Source organism: Capricornis sumatraensis, chromosome 15, assembly GCF_032405125.1.
Source record: "Capricornis sumatraensis isolate serow.1 chromosome 15, serow.2, whole genome shotgun sequence".
Taxonomy (NCBI): Eukaryota; Metazoa; Chordata; class Mammalia; order Artiodactyla; family Bovidae; genus Capricornis; species Capricornis sumatraensis.
The window spans coordinates 44,169,648-44,188,763 of NC_091083.1; the positions used below are offsets into that span (position 1 = coordinate 44,169,648).

The window sequence follows — 19,116 nt, forward strand, 5'->3', positions numbered from 1 at the left end:
AGCCAAACTCCTGCCTCCTGCTGGTTTCTCCAGACTCCTTCATCCTGGGAACAAGCCCATGCCACGTGACACCACTCAGCAGATTCTCTCTGGCTCTCTTCTTCCTGTGACACTGAAAAATTTCCAGCCCTCTGCAAAGTTTCTTTTAATTTCTACCTGAGTTCCCCAGGTGGTGGCTAATATGTTCTTCTAATTATCCTCCCCCAGCAGATGGTGGTTTTCTAGAGGGAAGGGGCTATGTCTTTTTCAGAGGAAGATTGTTGGTACTTCCTTGCAATTGCTGACTCTGAATATGTGTTGAATAAGTGAATAAACTATGAGTGAGTGAATGAGTGCATGAATGAAATAGTGAGTGAATGAATTAATGAATTTATGGACGAACACCACACAGCCACAGCTTCATGCTGCCAAGTCCACCACTGAGATGTGCTATTGTTCTCCTCCTTGTTGCACAGATTTCAGACTGCTCCCTCGTGATGACTCATAGAGGGGAGTGTGTGTGCGTGTGTGGTGTGTTTGTGCATGTGTCGGGCGTGTATATTTGTGAGTGCGTGTGTGTTGGGGGCAGTGCATGGACCAAGCCTGTGAACCTTCCTTCCTCATTCCTGAGGATGTCCACCCCACAGATGACTTCCATTCAGGTGACCCGGCTAGTCCTCTGCACACACTGAGTGGCTGGGGTGTCCAAGCTCTGCCTGGAAGTGGAATGCTGGCTGGTGCTGCTTGCTTGTAGCCTTGGATGGGGTCAGGTTGAGAACTGGCAGGACCTTCAAGAGGAGGAGTTTTCTTCTGGATGTTCCTGGTGGGGGCTGCCTTCTGAAAAGATGACATACACCTGAAGGAGGCACTGCTCACCCCCTTGCTGAGTTGGCATCTCCTTCTCATTTTGAAAGACAGACTTCAGGTGTCCTCCTGAAGTGCAATGCTGGGCATGGGATGGCTCTTAGTAAACATCACATTGAAAAGTGAAAATCGCTCAGTCGTGTCCAACTCTTTATGACCCCATGGACTATACAGTCCATGGAATTGTCCAGGCCAGAATACTGGAGTGGGTAGCCTTTCCCTTCTCCAGGGGATCTTCCCAACCCAGGGATTGAACCCAGGTTTCCTGCATTGCAGGAGGATTCTTTACCACCTGAGCCACAAACGTCACATTAATCTATAATAAATAAGTGACTATTTGATTGATTGACAGATTGAATAATCCATAACATGATAGTGAACATTTGGTGATTTTGCCCTGGGAGAGCTGCATTTCTGATAAGAATTGCTGTCCATCACTCAGAAACTATAGAGACAGTTGATCTTCTGTTTGTCATGCATGGTCCCTGCATGAACATCTCTTCAGAGGAAGGTGGCTGGAATCCACGTAGAAGGTTCTGAAGGCCCAGAAGTCTCTTGTCAATGCCCGACCTGCTAAAGGCCCCAGCTGCTAGCTTTGTGGGGCTGTGAGCAGTTGAAATGTGGTTAGTGTGATTGAGCAACTAAGTTTGCAATTTTGTTTAATTTTAATTATTTATTTTCAAATTTAGTTTTAAGCATGGATATTGAGCTCAGTTCTTGGAAGACTGAAGTTCATTTAGAACAACTTTCGTGGGCAAATCTGCCTCTGCTGCTGCTGCTGCTAAGTTGCTTCCATCGAGTCTGACTCTGTGCGACCCCACAGACGGCAACCCACCGGGCTCTCCCATCCCTGGGGTTCTCCAGGCAAGAACACTGGAGTGGGTTGCCATTTCCTTCTCCAATGTATGAAAGTGAAAAGTGAAAGGGACGTCTACCTCTACAACTGTCAATTTTATGAACTCTCAGTACAATCCAAATATTTCTGGTGAAACTTTATCATCCTCACTGAGATGAGCAGTAAAGTCAAGGACTTACTGGATTTCCAAGACTCAGTAGGAGAACAAGAAGGTGAGAATGCAGAATACAACTAATAATTGGGAGCGGAAGGGGGTGCTGGTTACATGTCGAAGTGGTAATATTTGAGATATACTGAGTTCCATATAACAAATTATAAATTCATTATACCTGTTTCCTTTCACTTTTAGTAATGCAGCTACTGGAAAAGTTGCTGTTGTGGCTCACTTTGTGTGTCTATGACACAGGCTGGCATAGGACTTACAGGAGCCAACCTTATTCTGAGCCCCCCAGTAGATTTAAGGGGTGACTTTGTCTCTACCCCAGAGCATCTGTAGTGGAAACTTTGCTCTGAAAGAAGCAGGAAGTGTCCCGGGTGGGCTCTGAGTGTTTGCTTATTGCTTGTGTATTCAGTGGCAACTAGGATGGTGTTAACCTTGAGCTGTGTGAAGTGTGACACTCACATGTTCAAGGTCACGAGTGGAGATTAAGCGTTAAAAATGGCTGATGTGGTGGTTAATTTATGTGTTGATTTGACTGGCCTGAGGGATGCCCAGAGGCTGGTGCAATTTGATTTCTGGCTATATCTAGGGGGGAGGGCTAATTGAGAGATTAGCATTAACTCAGTCCCAGGTGGCTCAGTGGGTAAAGAATCTGCCTGCACTGCTGGAGATAAAGCAGACACGAGTTAGATCCCTGGGTCAGGAAGATCCCCTGGAGGAGGGCATGGCAACCCACTCCAGTATTCTTGCTTGGAGAATTCCATGGACAGAGGAGCCTGGCGGGCTTCAGTCCATGGGGTCACAAAGAGTCAGACATGACTAGAGCAACTGAGCATGTATTCATGCAGCTGATGGAGTCAAGGTTGCCCTTATCACTGTTGGAGGTGTTATCTAATTCTTTGGAGCCCTGAATAGAACCAAAAGGCTACGAAAGAACAAATTCTCTCTTCCTGAGCTAGGATGTCCATCTCCTCCTTCTCTTGGACATCAGAGCTCCTGGTACTCGGACCTTGGACTTGGAGTGAATTACAACCCTGACTCTCCTGGGTCTCCAGCTTGCTGATGAAAGACCGGGGGACTTCTTGGCCTCTATCACCATGTGAGCCAATTCCTGTAATAAAATCTCCTCATAAGTACTTGTATGAATATTTCTATATGTCCCAGTTGCTCTGTTTTTCCGGACAACCATGTCTCATGCACCCAGGCATTTTGCCAGGGATTATAGGTTCAGTATTCCATCGCATCCTGTCAGCAATAAGCTGACAAGGTAGCTTCTGTCATTATCTCAGTTTACAGAGAGGAAATAGAGACTCTGAGTAGTTAAATGGCTCAAAGCCATAATTTGAATGTAAATTTGTCTAGTCCAAATCCTTCTTCTTTCATGTGCTATGTCCTAAGTTGCTTCAGTCGTGTCCAACTCTTTGTGACCCTATGGACTGTAGCCCACCAGGTTCCTCTGTCCATGGGATTTTCCAGGCAAGAATACTGGAGTGGGTTGCCATGCCCTCCTCCAGGGGATCTTCCTGATCCAATATTCTGCTTTACCCGAGCTGACTAAGACAGACAAGGAGTTTGTGTGTGTGTGTGTGTGTGTGTGTGTGTGTGTATGTAAGTATGAATGTATGTTAATGTGATTTTTAAAAAACATTCATTTATTTGGCTGTGTCTGGTCTTAGTATATGGGATTTTTGATTGCAGTGTGAGGGCTCAGTAGTTGCCCCTTGGTATGTGGGATCTTAGTTCTTTGAGCAGGGATCAAACCCCCATCCCCTGCACGGCAAGGTGGATTCTTAACCACTGGACCACCAAAGAAGTCCCTGTTTATGTGAGTTTTGAGCCATTTGAAATTAAGGTGGAGGTAGCTTGCCCTTCAGTCTATATTTCCTAAGATAAAGGATATTCTTTTATGTAACCATTTATTGACTATGCCAAAGCCTTTGACTGTGTGGATCACAATAAACTGTGGAAAATTCTGAAAGAGATGGGAATACCAGACCACCTAAACTGCCTCTTGAGAAACCTATATGCAGGTCAGGAAGCAACAGTTAGAACTGGACATGGAACAACAGATGGGCTCCAAATAGGAAAAGGAGTACGTCAAGGCTGTATATTGTCACCCTGCTTATTTAACTTCTATGCAGAGTACATCATGAGAAACGCTGGACTGGAAGAAACACAAGCTGGAATCAAGATTTCCGGGAGAAATATCAATAACCTCAGATATGCAGATGACAGCACCCTTATGGCAGAAAGTGAAGAGGAACTAAAAAGCCTCTTGATGAAAATGAAAGAGGAGAGTGAAAAGATTGGCTTAAAGCTCAACATTCGGAAAACGAAGATCATGGCATCTGGTCTCATCACTTCATGGGAAATAGATGGGGAAACAGTGGAAACAGTGTCAGACTTTATTTTGGGGGCTCCAAAATCACTGCAGATGGTGACTGCAGCCATGAAATTAAAAGACGCTTACTCCTTGAAAGGAAAGTTATCACCAGCCTAGATAGCATATTCAAAAGCAGAGACATTACTTTGCCAACAAAGGTCCATCTAGTCAAGGTTATGGTTTTTCCAGTGGTCATGTATGGATGTGAGAGTTGGACTGTGAAGAAAGCTGAGAGCTGAAGAATTGATGCTTTTGAACTGTGGTGTTGGAGAAGACTCTTGAGAGTCCCTTGGACTGCAAGGAGATCCAACCAGTCCATTCTGAAGGAGATCAGCCCTGGGTGTTCTTTGGAAAGAATGATGCTAAAGCTGAAACTCCAGTTCTTTGGCCACCTCATGTGAAGAGTTGACTCATTGGAAAAGTCTCTGATGCTGGGAGGGATTGGGGGCGGGAGGAGAAGGGGACGACAGAGGATGAGATGGTGGGATGGCATCACTCACTCGATGGACGTGAGTCTGAGTGAACTCTGGGAGTTGGTGATGGACAGAGAGGCCTGGCATGCTGCGATTCATGGGGTCGCAAAGAGTCGGACACGACTGAGCGACTGAACTGAACTGAACGAACCTGCATCTAGTTACCACAATCCGCACACTTAGTACTAATACAGTACTGTTGTTCAATCCATATTGTGTGCTCAGTCGCTCAGTTGTGTTCGACTCTTTGTGACCCCATGGATTGTAGCCCACCTGCCAAGCTCCGTTGACCATGGAATTTTCCAGGCGAGAATACTGGATGAGCTGCCATTTCCTACTCCAGGGGATCTTCCCGACCCAGGGATGGAACCTGTGTTTCCTGCATCTCCTGCATTGGCAGGTGGATTCTTTACCACCATGCCGCCTGGGAAGCCCTGTTCAATCCATAGACCACTTTTAAATTCTGTCAGTTCTCCTATGAAGTAATGTCTTTAGAGGAATTCTTTTTGGTTTTCTTTAATTTTGGACAGCTCCTCAGTCTTTTTGCATGATGTGACATTGGCATAGCTGAGGAGTACAGGCCAATTTATTTTATAGAATTTTTATCCAATGGGTTTTGCTCCTTTGAGCATCTAAATAAAGAGCAAGAGAGTCTGGTTCCAGGGAAGGTGGAGGAAGTCCACTCCCCTCCATATCTCCCTCTGAAACCTGGACAAGTGCCCAGGGCAGCTCACCAGGGATCCTGAGAAGCAAATTGTGGAAGCTGCTCAGGATGTGAGGTACCCTGGACTGTGGGGAAGTGATTGTCACTCTTTATCTGTGCCCTTTCAGGCGCAAGTACAAAAGAGTGCATCAGAGCAGAGTAACCAGGAGCTGAAAAATGCTGGTGACGTTGGGGGGAGGGGCTGAGGATGGTGACCCACAGAGTCACAAGGGTCTTGTGTAATAAGTGCAGGAATATGCTGAGAGCTGATGGGAGATGGATTTTGGCCCAGTCCTGGACTAGCCTCGGGGAGGAGGGAGTGAAATGGCACTGCCAAGGCTTTTTGTTGCCTTCTGAGTTTATTTTCCTAATTAACAGACTTTATTTTTAGAGCACTTCTAGGCGTACAGAAATTTGAACAGATGGTACAGACAGTGCCCATATCCCCCCTCTACACCCCCAAATTCCCCCTGTTATTAGCATCCTACATTGGTTACAGATGAGGAACCAACACTAACACATTATTATTAACTCAAGTCCATAGTTCACATTAGGCTTCACTCTTGGGGCTGAGCATTCTGTGGGTCTGGACAAAAGTATCATGACGCATATACATCATGACAGCATCACACAGAAGAGTCCCTCTGCCCTAACAATCCTCTGAACTCCACCGAGTCATGCCTCCCCATTCCCTTTAACCTTTGACAACTCCATCTTTTTACTGTCTCCGTGGTTTTCCCTTTTCCAGAATGTCATGCAGTTGAAATCCTATAGTGTGTAGCCTTTTCAGATTGGCTTCTTCCACTTAGCAATGTGGAAGCCTTCTTCTAGGCTTTTCTCGACTTTATGACTCATCTCATTGTCATTAATTCCATTGTGTGGATATGCTGTTTGGTGATAGCATTTACTGATTGTCTATTCATCTTTGGAAGGACATCTTGGCTGCTTCAAGACTTTGGCAATAATGAATAAAGCTGCTATCAATGTTCATGGGCAGGTGTTTGTATGTATGTACATGTCAAGCTTATTCGGGTACATACCAAGGACTGTGACTGCAGAATGATATGAAAAGGCAAAGTTTAGTTTTGTAAGAAACTGCGAGACTGTCTTCCAAAGTGTCTGTACCATTTTGCATTCTCATTGGCAATAAACGAGAGTTCTTATTACTCCACATCCTGGCCAACATTTAGTATTGTTGGTTTTAAAAAGGTTTTTAGTCATTCTGATAAGTGTGTAATGAATGGTACTTCTTCACTGTTTTAATGTGCAATTCCTTAATGACATATATATGATGTTGAACCCTTTTATCAGACATGTGTTTTGCAAATAATTTCTCCCAGTCTTCAGTTTTTCTCTAATTTTTTTTTATTTTCAGTTTTGTCTTATTTTCTGTTCTTTTGCAGAACAGAAGTTTTTCATTTTAATAAAGTCCAATTTGTCAGTTTCTTTCTGGCATTGTACTTTTGGTATTGTTCCTAAAACTTCATTGCCAAAGTCAAGATCACCTGGATTTATCTATGTTATCTTCTAGAAATTTTATAGTTTTGCATTTTGCATTTAGGTCTATGAACATTTTGTGAAAACTCTGTGTCTAGATTCTTTTTGTTTAGCATGTGATGTCCAACCGTGCCTGCACTGTTTGTTGAAAAACTATCCTTTCTCCATGGAATTGCCCTACAAAACTTTGAAAACTGAACTGACATTGAAACCACAAGCTCACAAAAGACAAATTGGAATCTAACCAGGTTAAATGCTGCTAAAATAAAAACATTGACATTCCCTATGGGATGAAAGCAAGATCCAAAGTTTTGCAACAAAATGAATATGATGTTTAAAATATACCTCAAAATTACTCAATACATAAAGAGCTGGGAAAACCTCTGCTGTATGAGCAGAGACAATCAATAGATGACAACATACAGAGATGCTGGACTTGTCCAACAAAGATTTTAAAGTAGCTATGTAGAATTGTTGCCCCAAAGCAACTGTGAATGCTCTTCAAATGAATGGAAAAAGGGAATGTCCCAGCAAACAGTAGCTACAAAGAAGACATGGGGACTTCCCTGGTGGTCCAGTGGTTAAGACTTTGCCTTCCAATACTGTGGGTGTGAATTCAGTCCTTGATCAGAGAGCTTAAAATCCCACCTGCCTCTTGGCCAAAAAAATTAAAACATAAAACAGAAACAATATTGTAACAAACTCAATAAAAAGACTTAAAAATTGGTTCACATTAAAAAAAAAAAAAACCTTTAAAAAGAAGATATGAACTCAGTTCAGTTCAGTTCAGTCACTCAGTCACATCCGACTCTTTGCGACCCCATGAACCACAGCACGCCAGGCCTCCCTGTCCATCACCAACTCCCACAGTCCACCCAAACCCATGTCCATCAAGTTGGTGACGCCATCCAACCATCTCATCCTCTGTTGTCCCCTTCTCCTCCTGCCCTCAATCTTTCAGCATCAGGGTGTTTTCAAATGAGTCAACTCTTTGCATCAGATGGCCAAAGTATTGGAGTTTTAGCTTCAACATCAGTCCTTCCAGTGAACACCCAGGATTGATTTCCTTTAGGATGGACTGGTTGGATACCCTTGCAGCCCAAGGGACTCTTGATCTCACTAGATGTATTTAATAACAATAAAAAGATGAAGGATAAAAGAGTCATCAAAACTGAAGATAAATCAATATGTTAACTGCCTCTTGCTCAGAAAGGTGCCTGTTAAACAACATTCTTTGAGAAATTCTCCTGGAAGTTTCAGAATTCTCTGTAGAACAGTCACCCTGGGCTTGTATTTTACGTACTAGCCTTTACTTTTAAGAAAAATGCATCGCCAGTGCTCTCAATGACCTATCTCCCCAGCCAGACCCCGGGAGTGAGTGGGGCATTTCATACAAGGGAGTTTACCTGGCTACGATGCAGCCCGACATGAACAAGAAGGCAAAGAACGATAGATTCTTGAAAAGCAGAGTCCCAAGGGTTTAAGTGATTTCATATCACGACCCGGCAGCACCAGGCTCCAGAGAGTTGGTGAACATGAGATCCAGCTGCAGAGAGAATCAGGCAACCTGCACAGGCTGGTGGCAGGGCTGCCTCCGGCAGCCTTGTTCAACCGGTTCACTGTCAGGTTCCCAGGACCTTCCTCACGTCTACAGCCCCAGCCTGGCCAGTCCCGCTCCGCCTACTGCCTGGATATCCAGGAAGCCTCCCCATTAACATCAGTGTACTCTCAAGCTGACTCTACCTTCCCTATGCATCTGCTAGCATCTGGGACAACTTAGCCATTTTCTCTTCGGGCCTTTGAAGCTTGATTATAGGAGAAAGGGCAACATCAGTTACAACAGAGTCGTCTGCCCTCCTTGGGACAGTAGTACCAACTTCTTCCTTTCTCTCTCTGTCTTTTTAAAAATCTGAATATTTTTGATCATCACAGAGGGCAGTGGAACGGATTCTAGAATTCTTTCTCTTGAATGGAATGAACTTCATGGCTATTTTCTGGTTGCCACAAAAACAGTTTTGTGAACACAATCATGTAGATGGAAGATTTATTCCAGTTCTCTCACCCCATTTTCCCTCACTGAGTGCAGAAAGAAGCTGAGACATGAAAGCGTCAGTCGGATCGTAAATGTTGATGGTATCATTTTCCCACTTGCTTAGTGCTGGGTCTCCACCCCACCTCCAACACTATTTCCTTGAGAAACAGTCATGGATGTAAATAAAGCTTGTTCTCAATGGTTAATTTTCCATGTTCAATTAATAGGATAAGCTTTTCTTAAAAAAAATAACCATCCTTACGATGGTCTAGATGGTCTATTATGATAGATAGTAGCAATGTTCCTGTAGAAACATTGTTGTGCTCAAACGAACTGAATCTGCACTGTAGTGTTAAATGGTGATGGGGAAGGCTAGGTTACAAAGTCATATCCCTTTTGTGAAGGCTCAGGGCAGGTGTTGGGGGCTCAGGGCAGGTGCTGGGCTACCTTGGGCAGAAGATGCTATTGCTACCAAGCACGATGCCACTCTGTTAAATGGATTCCAAATCTTTTGCTCTCATCAGACCCCCTTTTTTGGAATCATGATAGAACATTAGACTATAGAATTCCAGGCATGTCTAAAATTTCCAAGTTGACTTCAGCTAAGCTTTGTTCATATGTGGTCAAAACAGGCAGGTCAGACACTTCCCCAACCTGGAAGTGAACATCTTAATGAACTGGGTTTCCCTGTTTTTTCCTGCACAAGATGCAGCTGGAATTTCTAGCTCTTATCTAAATCCCTCAGTGATGGAGTCTAGGTATCATCCGTCTCTGTCCTCTGTGTCTTGGGAGTCTGCCAGGGTGTGAGGGGGTGCCCACCATCCCAGAGACAGGGTCCCAGAGCTGTTTTGAAGATTTCCACACAAACATGCTCTCTCTGGGCTCAAATAGACTCACCTGAGTGCCTATCTTCTCTCCTCCAAAACAGCCTTGCCCCTTCCTCCTCCCTTCTTCCTTCTTACCCACAAGGGACTCCTCTTTCTGATCATTAAATTTCTCTGTTTAGACCACAGGCCAGGTTACACACTTTGGGTCACCAGACAAGGGAGCAGAATTAGTTTTCTGTTCCCTGCCCCCTGTGATAGGCAGGGACACCGGGGTGGTTCCTTACCATCTTGCTTTGAAGTTTCTACTGCCATTTGATTCTCAGTCCCTTTCTCTCCTCACTTGAGCAACCTATGTGACTTACATTCTGTAGAGTTTGGCCGTGTAGAAAATTTATGGCCTTTGCTCGCTCAAAACCACAATTTGAGGTGTGTAATTTTTCATTTGTTGACTCTGGTGGTTTGAATGGGTGGGCTTGTTATTGCACAGATGGCTGGACCCCTATCCCATGGTTTCTGCAGGTCTTGGATGGAACCCCAGAAAGCACATTTCTAACAGATTCCTGGTGGACTGCAGGATCCCGTGGTGAGAACAACTGGGCTAGAACACGCCTGTCCTGAGAACGCCTTCATGCTTTGTGGTGATGTGGGGATTTCTTGGATGTGTCCTACTATCTTGGGGCTCCTCTTCTGTTTCAGTGACATTTGGGTGGCGTGTGGAGGGAAGATGCTGTCACTGGGGTGTGGAGAGGAGACAGGACAGTTGTAGGTGTCAGGGATGTAGCTATCATGGGGGACTCAGCAAGGTAGACAGGACTGCAACACCCCTCTCCTCAGAGCCTCCCAGGGAGCTTGGGCAGCAGAGCCATTAGGTAAAAATTGTTAGGAAACATTGACATTGGATCCCCACTCAATGTTTGTTCTACAAACTTGGAATGCTTGCTCCATCCAGAAACCTCAAAATTACTCTGCCATTAACACCTGTGGTGAGTGGCAGGGCTTGCATCACTAAAATGACCGGAGAAACATGCTGCCTCCCTTTGAACGGAGAAGGTATTCAAAGTTCATGAGGTAACAGAGCTCACAGTCCACGAAGCCTCTCTTGCACACCTCTACTTTCTGCGATGCCTCCACCAATCTCTTTAAGGAAGTTGCTTTCAATGGCCAAATGTCAACTGTAGGGCTGTGGAAGTCACAAGGAAACAGGGAGGGGAAAGGAGTTTGCACTGTTGGCTGAGCATCATGGACACACAACGACATGCTGTATGCATTTTTTTCGAGGGATCAGACCACACGGCGTTTAAACTCCGTCTTTCTGTCAAGTGAGTCAGGGTGGATGGAAAGGATAATCTGTTGGAACGGAAGGGTCAGTGGCTCTGAAAGCAGCTGTTAGTGACTCAGGACAGTGGGGGTTATGGGCAGCCTGGGGGCTGGTGTCCACTGCTCACCTCTCCTGGGTTGGTATCAGGACACTGAGAGCTTAACTTTAGAATGCTTTTGACACACCACAGGAGGCCCTGTAGGTCTGGAAATAGCCCCAGTGTGTCCTGCTCACCACCAGAGAGTAGGTGGCCATGACCTTGCTCATAATGGGCACCTGGTTTTGTTTGGCTCTGATGTCAGCCCTGGACGGTGTTGATAAACCTACTTCCCCAGGCTCGGCAATGGTGCCTCATGTTTTCTTCAAGAATTTGGAAGGTATATTTACCTATCATGACTTGCTACAGCTCAGAGCTCTTTAAAGGTGCTTTCTAGGGTATATTTTCAATGTCCTTTTGTAATCAAAAGTGGGGCCAGGCTGCTCGCCACTCAAAAGCCAATAAAGAAGTCAGGTTGGGAAAGGGAGTGGGGGTGGGGGAGTAGATGCCTTTCCAAAGGCTGACATCCCTGCAGTCCCGATTGACAATCAGTGGGCAAGAGCTTTCATAGGCTGAGGGAGGGGGCTACATGCAGAAACAGCATTGCCATCTCTGATGGTCATCTTGAAATCGGTCCTTGGTGGTCTCACCGACATCATCTCGATTGTTTTAAGTACAGTTGATCTTCAATTCCAGCGTCAATTTGTTGCCATTTCTTTAGGCCAGTTCTCAGAATTGTGGCAGCTTATGTCCATGGCTATAGTCTGGTCAACATGTAGGTAACTTCTCCACCTGGTGGGGAGTTCAGTATCTACAAGACAGCTCACAGGATATGGCTCAGAATATTATCTGTAGCTCTTGAGAAGGACTAAAGGTCCTTGACTTTGCCTAATGACTGAACTATTATTGTTTGATTTCCTTTGGCTGTTTCCCTTTGTTTCTGCATACTCTCCCTGCTCTGATGAAACCTATTCTTTGGCTAAAGTTTTTCCACAGACAAAAGACGCTTTGAGGGCATGGGGGACAAGGACCATAGGGTGCTGCTCTGTTGCACTTTAAAGGAGGTTGGTAAGTGTTACAATAACATCCCCTTTGAATGTGTAACTATTATTCACTACGTGCGGCTACTGTGAAGATGAATAGTAATAATTATTCTAAGAACTTTCCGAAGATTAACTCATTTACTCCTCAGACCAATCTATTGAAGTCAATGCCATTTCTATGCCCTCTTTACAGATGAGGAAACTGAGGCATCATCTGTAACCTGCCCAGAGTCATGCAGCTGGTAAGTGGTGTAGTTGGAACTGGAAGCTTGGAATTTCAGACCCTGGACTCTCCCTAGCCCTAGCCCTCATTGGGTTGCTCTGCCTACAGGGCTGTCTGTCGCTCCTTCGTCAAAATCTCCATGTTTAAACTATAGTGTGAATTCTCTCTCCTGTGGGGACCCTAAGCCCTGCAACCTCTTTCTCCCCGACTGTGTCTGGGCCTGGTCTTCCAGCTTGCCAATGGTCACTACACACACAGAACCTGCATCCCAACTCACACGAACACAAGACAACTTTGAACACATTGGAATTCCAGTGTCAGCTCAAGGGCCCATCAGATTCTTTTATTTTTTTTAATATATAGTTAAAAATTAAAAAAACAATTTTTTTGAGGATAATTGCTTTATAATGTTGTGGTGGTCTCTGTTAGTTCAGATGGTAAAGCATCTGCCTGCAATGCAGGAGACCTGGGTTTGATCCTAGGGTCAGGGAGATCCCCTGGAGAAGGAAATGGCAACCCACTCCAGTGGGCCTGGAGAATCCTATGGACAGAGGAACCTGGCAGGCTACAGTAAATGAAATTGCATAGAATCGGGCATAACTGAGAGGCTAACACACAGACAATTGCTTTATAATGTTGTACATCAATGCAAATCAATCATAATTAAATATATATCCCCTCCCCCTTGAACTTCTCTCCCCGCACTTATTCCAGCCCTCCAGGTCATCACAGAGCACCAGGCTGGGCTGCCTGTGTTATACAGCAGCTTCTCACTAGTTATCTATTTTACATACGATATTGTATCTATGTCATGTCTATAATACTTTCTCATTTTCTCCTAGCCTCTCCTTCCTCTGATGTGTCTACAAGTCTGTTCTCTACATCTGCTTCTCCATTCTTTCTCTGTAAATAGATTCATTGACCAATAAGTACTTGAAAGATGTTCAACATCACTCATTATTAAGAAATGCAGATCAAAACTACAATGAGGTATCACCATCAGATTCCTGGGAAGGTGTGATGTTGGATTCCTTCTACTCCCCTTCCCAACCACACCCTCTGAACAGTGAGTGACAAGGACATGTGACCATGTAACAGACATCCTCCCTTTGGCCAAAACACAAGCCAGGAGTCCTTGGCTTCTTCTTCCCTTAATGTCCACAAGATTATTGAAACATTTGTCTTTCCTGGAAATTTATTAGCTCTATCAGGGGAAGGGTGGGTACCTTGAAGACTAGTTCAAAATAAATGCTTCTTGAATCAGTGAGTCTCTGGATTGTTGTTCAGTCATGTCCGACTTTTTGTGACCCCGTGGACTGTAGCATGCCAGGCTTCCATATCCTTTACCATCTCCTGGAGCTTGCTCAAACTCATGTCCATTGAGTTGGTCATGCCATCCAACCATCTCATCCTCTGTCTCCTCTTCTCCTCCTGCCTTCAGTCTTTCCCAGCATCAGGGTCTTTTCTAATGAGTCAGCTCTTTGTATCAGGTGGCCAAAGTATTGGAGGTGAGGAACTGGTAATGATGGTCTTATTTACAAAGCAGAAATAGAGACATGGACATAGAGAACAAATGTTTGGATACCAAGAGAGGGGTGGGGTGGGATGAATTGGTGTATACACTATGTGTAAAATAGATAACTAATGAGAATCTACTGTGTAACACGGGGAACCCTACTCAGTGCTCTGAATGGGAAGCAAATAAAAAAAAAGAGAGAATATATGTACATGTATAGCTGATTCACTTTGCTGTACCATAGAAACTAACACAACTTTGTAAACCAACTATATGTCAATAAAATTTAAAAAAATGCAAACACATGCCTGAAAAACCTCTAACATGACTTGGAGTTCATCCTGTAGTCACAAACCAACAAAGGTAAGGGCTGCCACCCTGATCCTCAAAACTATAGAAGGGAGCAGCCCTCCTTTCCATGGTGCCCCTCGTGTGTCGCGGCCTGTCTGGAGGCCCCTCCTGTCTTTGGCCTGCTTCCCTCTGGGCCATCAGGAGGACGGTAGGGCATCGAGCGCCTCGCCCCAGCTGGGCTTGCAGCTGAACAGAGAAGACCAGTTCCTGACACCTAGCCCGGCCCGCTCTTAACAAAACTACACAGGCTGATTTCCTCTGCCTCCTTGGACCACTCAGCTCATCTTGACTCAGACATCACTCATGTCTTTCCCAGGATACACGCCCACCTGCTCCTGGAGCCAAGCTGTTTCGAGCTTGTGGCTTTGCTTGGAATCTCAGTCACCTCAGACCCAGGGTGGGGGCATTTGCGCCAACCGAGTCCCACACCATGGACCCCTGTGAGTCTCCAAGGCCTTGAGCCAGCCAGAGACTGTGGGTTTTCTTTAACTGCCTTACGTTGTGCACAGTTGACAAGAAGGAGAAATCCAGGCTGGTAGGATTTAACTCTTCTTCATAGTAAACACATTTTAGAACTAACCAAGGCATACAGTGACACGAAGAACTGACTCATTGCAAAAGACCCTGATGCTGGGGAAGATTGAAGGTGGGAGGAGAAGGGGACAACAGAGGATGAGATGATGGGATGACATCACCGACTCGATGGACCTGAGTTTGAGAAAGCTCCAGGAGTTGGTGATGGACAGGGAAGCCTGGTGTGCTGCAGTCCATGGGGTGGCAAAGAGTTGGACATGACTGAGCTACTGAAATGAATTGAACTGAAGGCATACAGGCCACCAGAAAATGTGCGGATGTGCTAGGACAGACAGTGTGGCCTACATTCACATTTTTTGGTAGGATATTTTAATTTTTACTTTTATTTTTTAAAAATTGATTTATATTGGAGTATAGCTGCTTTACTCTACTTAATGTACTGTAGTGACCTGAATGGAAACGAAGTCCAAAAGGGAGGGATATATGTGTATGTATGGCTGATTCATTTTGATGTACAGTAGAAACCTACACATTCACTTTTTGGCCTTCTCCTCCTTTAGTTTGCCCTTGCCTACCCCTCCTCCTCCTCTTCCTCTTTTTCAATAAACCACTTCTTTCCTGGTGCATAATAAAGTAAACAGAAAATGAAAAAGCTGTAGAATTTGAAGGAGAATGTTTTAAGCTAGAAATCTGAGGGAGACGAAAAGACCACAAAAACAGGGCCAACAGTTAAGGTGAATATTTTAGACCAAAATAGCCAGTCACCTGGGAGATGGATGACACTGCTGGTAAGGTGGGGAAAGTGGATGGAATTGACTATGAGAGAGTTTGGAGATAGCAAAGCATTTCATTTTCTTGTCATGACTCTTCAAAAAAAGTATGATGTAAGGTTATACTTTTGTCTGAGCACACGTTTGAGGTTTCGCTGTCTGTTGCTACTGTGTCTGGGCTTTACATTAGATGTTGGTTATAAAATATACTTTTTAAATTGCTTATGCATATGCATATATATATATATATATATATATATATATATATATATATATATCACAGTAACTATCTATATGTACTTCTTTTCTTGTTGAACCATGATAGTAAAAATGATTAGTGGAGTTGAAATCTGCAGCCATGCCCAGCTCACTCACTACAGTGTTTAGGATCGCTGAAATATGCAATAATTGATTTTAACATGCACTGTAATTGGCTCCAGATGCATTGCTGTCAACTGTGATGCATCATAATTAAACTGACATGTTCAAAAACTGGCCACTGAAATGAGCACTCACTGAATTTTCTGACTGTGTGCAGCTGCTGCTTCTCTGACCCCCCGGTTTCCCACTCAGGACCTACATTGCTGGGTTTCATTTGGCTGCCGGCCTCCTCCATGTTTTCTCTGTTTTGCCTCCTCAAATTTTCAGTGACCTCCTTGAGTGAATTCAGGCTCTTTCTCCACATCCACTTTCACATGGTCACATACTTCGGCAGTGATAGATCCATCTGCAATTTCCCAAGTTGTCGTAAATCAGATCGAAAATCGTGAGAATAGTCAAAAACATGATATAAAGTAAGACATAGCAACAGATCCATAAACATTGTGTATTTTAGTGTGTGCACCCCCAACTGAACCATGGTTGAACTCTTACTAGGCAATTCACTCAGAGAAAGAAAGTGTAGTGGGTCACATGTGTCCACCTCCTGTTCCGCATCATAGAAAGGAAAATGTTCCTACTTATGATAATCTTCCTTTCTTACTCCTATGGTCATCAGAATGCTAATGGTCTTACCTCAGTAGCCTGATCATCTTACTTTTTTAAAAGCAACAGGATAATAGTTGAAAGGGCATTGAACTAGGGTCTGGGTGCCCCAAGGTCTAGTTCTAATCCATGACCACTAACAGAGTTGACAGAGCCCTCTGATGTCAGCCTTCTTCCTAGGAAAATGGTAATGGCAATACTCTAACAAGTTTAGAACAATAGATGATGGTCTACGAAGCTGAACAGATTCAGGGCCTTTCAGTTTCTGAAATTTTGATCCTGAATCAGCATGAACCATGTATGTCTTTGGACTTTGTGTTACCAAAATTTACTGTTTTGATTTAATGAAGAACTTCATCCCTTCCCTGCCACTACCCGTAGCCCCAGTATCACATCTTCTCTAATCTGTCAATCACGTGGATGGTTCTTGTGATGGCAAAATATTTAATAACAAAAGTTAGTTCACATCCATCCATAATTAATGAGAGTGGCATTGACTGTGACTCTCCATAGTGCCATTTCTGCAAGGAGGAGAAGGGAAGCCATTTCCTTATCACTTCCTTTAGAGGGCAACATCCTCCCACTGATTTCAGTCACATGACCCTGGCGGGGCTCCCTTATTTGCTTATGGGAAATTAAGGCTGGCCAATTGTGGTGTCTCTTTTGTCTGTCAGCAAATCATAGTCCAAGCTATGGATACCATCCTCCCCTGGTAGAGCTAATAAATTTCCAGGGAGGACAAATGTATCAACAATCACATAGACATTAAGAGAAAAAATTCTTCTTCTTCTTATTCAAGCCAAGGACCCCTGACCAAGCTGGATCAATAAAAATTCTTCCATCAGTTTTGATAGCCAAAAAGTCATGAGATTAGCTTTTCTCCTCCTAGGAAATGAGCAATGAGGACAGAAGCCTGGTGATTCTCCATCACAAGAAGGACGCCATGTTGTCCACTGATGAAGGAAGGTGAGATTGAGGTCCACACACAGGGAGGACAGAGTTGATGGGAACTGCTAATGAATGGCTTTGGAAAGTGTCAGGTGAGTCTGTCAGATGAGTTTTAAGAGAGTAGAATCTATTCCACTTCCCATTGTCTTATTTTTTGGTAAAATCTTATAAAAGTTGAACAACCAAGGATTAAAGAAGAACTGGATTGAAGGGTTCCTTTATCTCCCTCTGTCTTCTCAATCTTTACATTCTTAAGTGGAGGAATCTCTATTTATGTCCAAGTTCTGGGTAAAGGACTGACAGCTGCTTCCTAGGTGTCCTGACAAGGATCCCTTTGGCTTCCAGAACATTCATTTCTACTCCACTCCCTGGTCAACATAATCTTGGAGTGATGAGACTTGCCCCAGAGTTTGAGCAACCATAGGATGGTGTGTGGTACATCAGCAGTGCTTCTTAAGATTGGGGTGCATCTAACCTCCCAGAAAGCTTTTTAGAACAGATTGCTGGGCCTGATCCCCAAAATTCTGATCCAGTGGATCTGACTGGGTGGAAAGTTTGCTATCCTAAGTCCCTATGATATAGTGAGGCTGCTGGTCAGTGGACTATAGTCTGAGAATCACTGCTGGGAGGATGTCGGATGGAAGACCCAGGTCTTGTCCCTTAGGCAGTTCATCAAGGTGGGGTAGGGGGCTGTCTCACATTAACCATCTCTAAGATGTGCTTCCCTGGTGGCTCAGAGGTTAAAGCGTCTGCCTGTAATGCAGGAGACCTAGGTTCAATCCCTGGATCAGGAAGATCCCCTGGAGAAGGAAATGGCAACACACTCCAGTATTCTTGCCTGGAGAATCCCATGGACACAGGAGCCTGGTGGGCTACAGTTCACGGGGTCGCAAAGAGTTGGACATGACTGAGAGACTTCACTTCAAGATGGGCAAAAGTGCGCCAGCTGCGATTGACCGTGCAGAAGCGTGGCCGAGAGGAGCTACCCCACGTCCGAGGTCAGGGGCAGCAGCCGAGAGGAGCAACCCCACGTCCAAGGAGCGGCAGCTGCCCGGGTGCAAGAGGGCCGAGAGGAGCTACTCCACGTTCAAGCTCAGGAGGGTTGGTGGTGAGGAGATACCCCTCGTCCAAGGTAAGGAGCAGCAGCTGCACTTTGCTGGAGCAGCCGTGAAGAGATACTCCACGTCTAAGGTAAGAGAAACTCAAGTAAGATGGTAGATGTTGCGAGAGGCATCAGAGGGCAGACACACAACCATAATCACAGAAAACTAGTCAAACTGATCACACAGACCACAGCCTTGTCTATCTCAATGAAACTAAGCCATGCCGTATGGGGCCACCCAGGACGGGCAGGTCATGGTGGAGAGGTCTGACAGAATGTGGTCCACTGGAGAAGGGAATGGCAAACCACTTCAGTATTCTTGCCTTGAGAACCTCAAATGAGGCAAAATGATAGGATATTGAAAGAGGAACTCCCCAGGTCTATAGGTGCCCAATATGCTACTGGAGATCAGTGGAGAAATAACTCCAGAAAGAATGAAAGGATGGAGCCAAAGCAAAAACAATACCCAGTTGTGGATGTGGCTGGTGATAGAAGCAAGGTCTAATGCTGTAAAGA

At 44.6% G+C, this 19,116-nt stretch overlaps 1 non-coding gene across 1 annotated transcript; it reads left to right on the forward strand.

The window, feature by feature from the left end:
- Positions 1-18,220: 18,220 nt before the first annotated feature.
- On the forward strand, positions 18,221-18,293 carry TRNAY-GUA (transfer RNA tyrosine (anticodon GUA)). The gene has a single exon. It is a non-coding gene; the product is annotated as a tRNA-Tyr (tRNA).
- Positions 18,294-19,116: the final 823 nt, after the last annotated feature.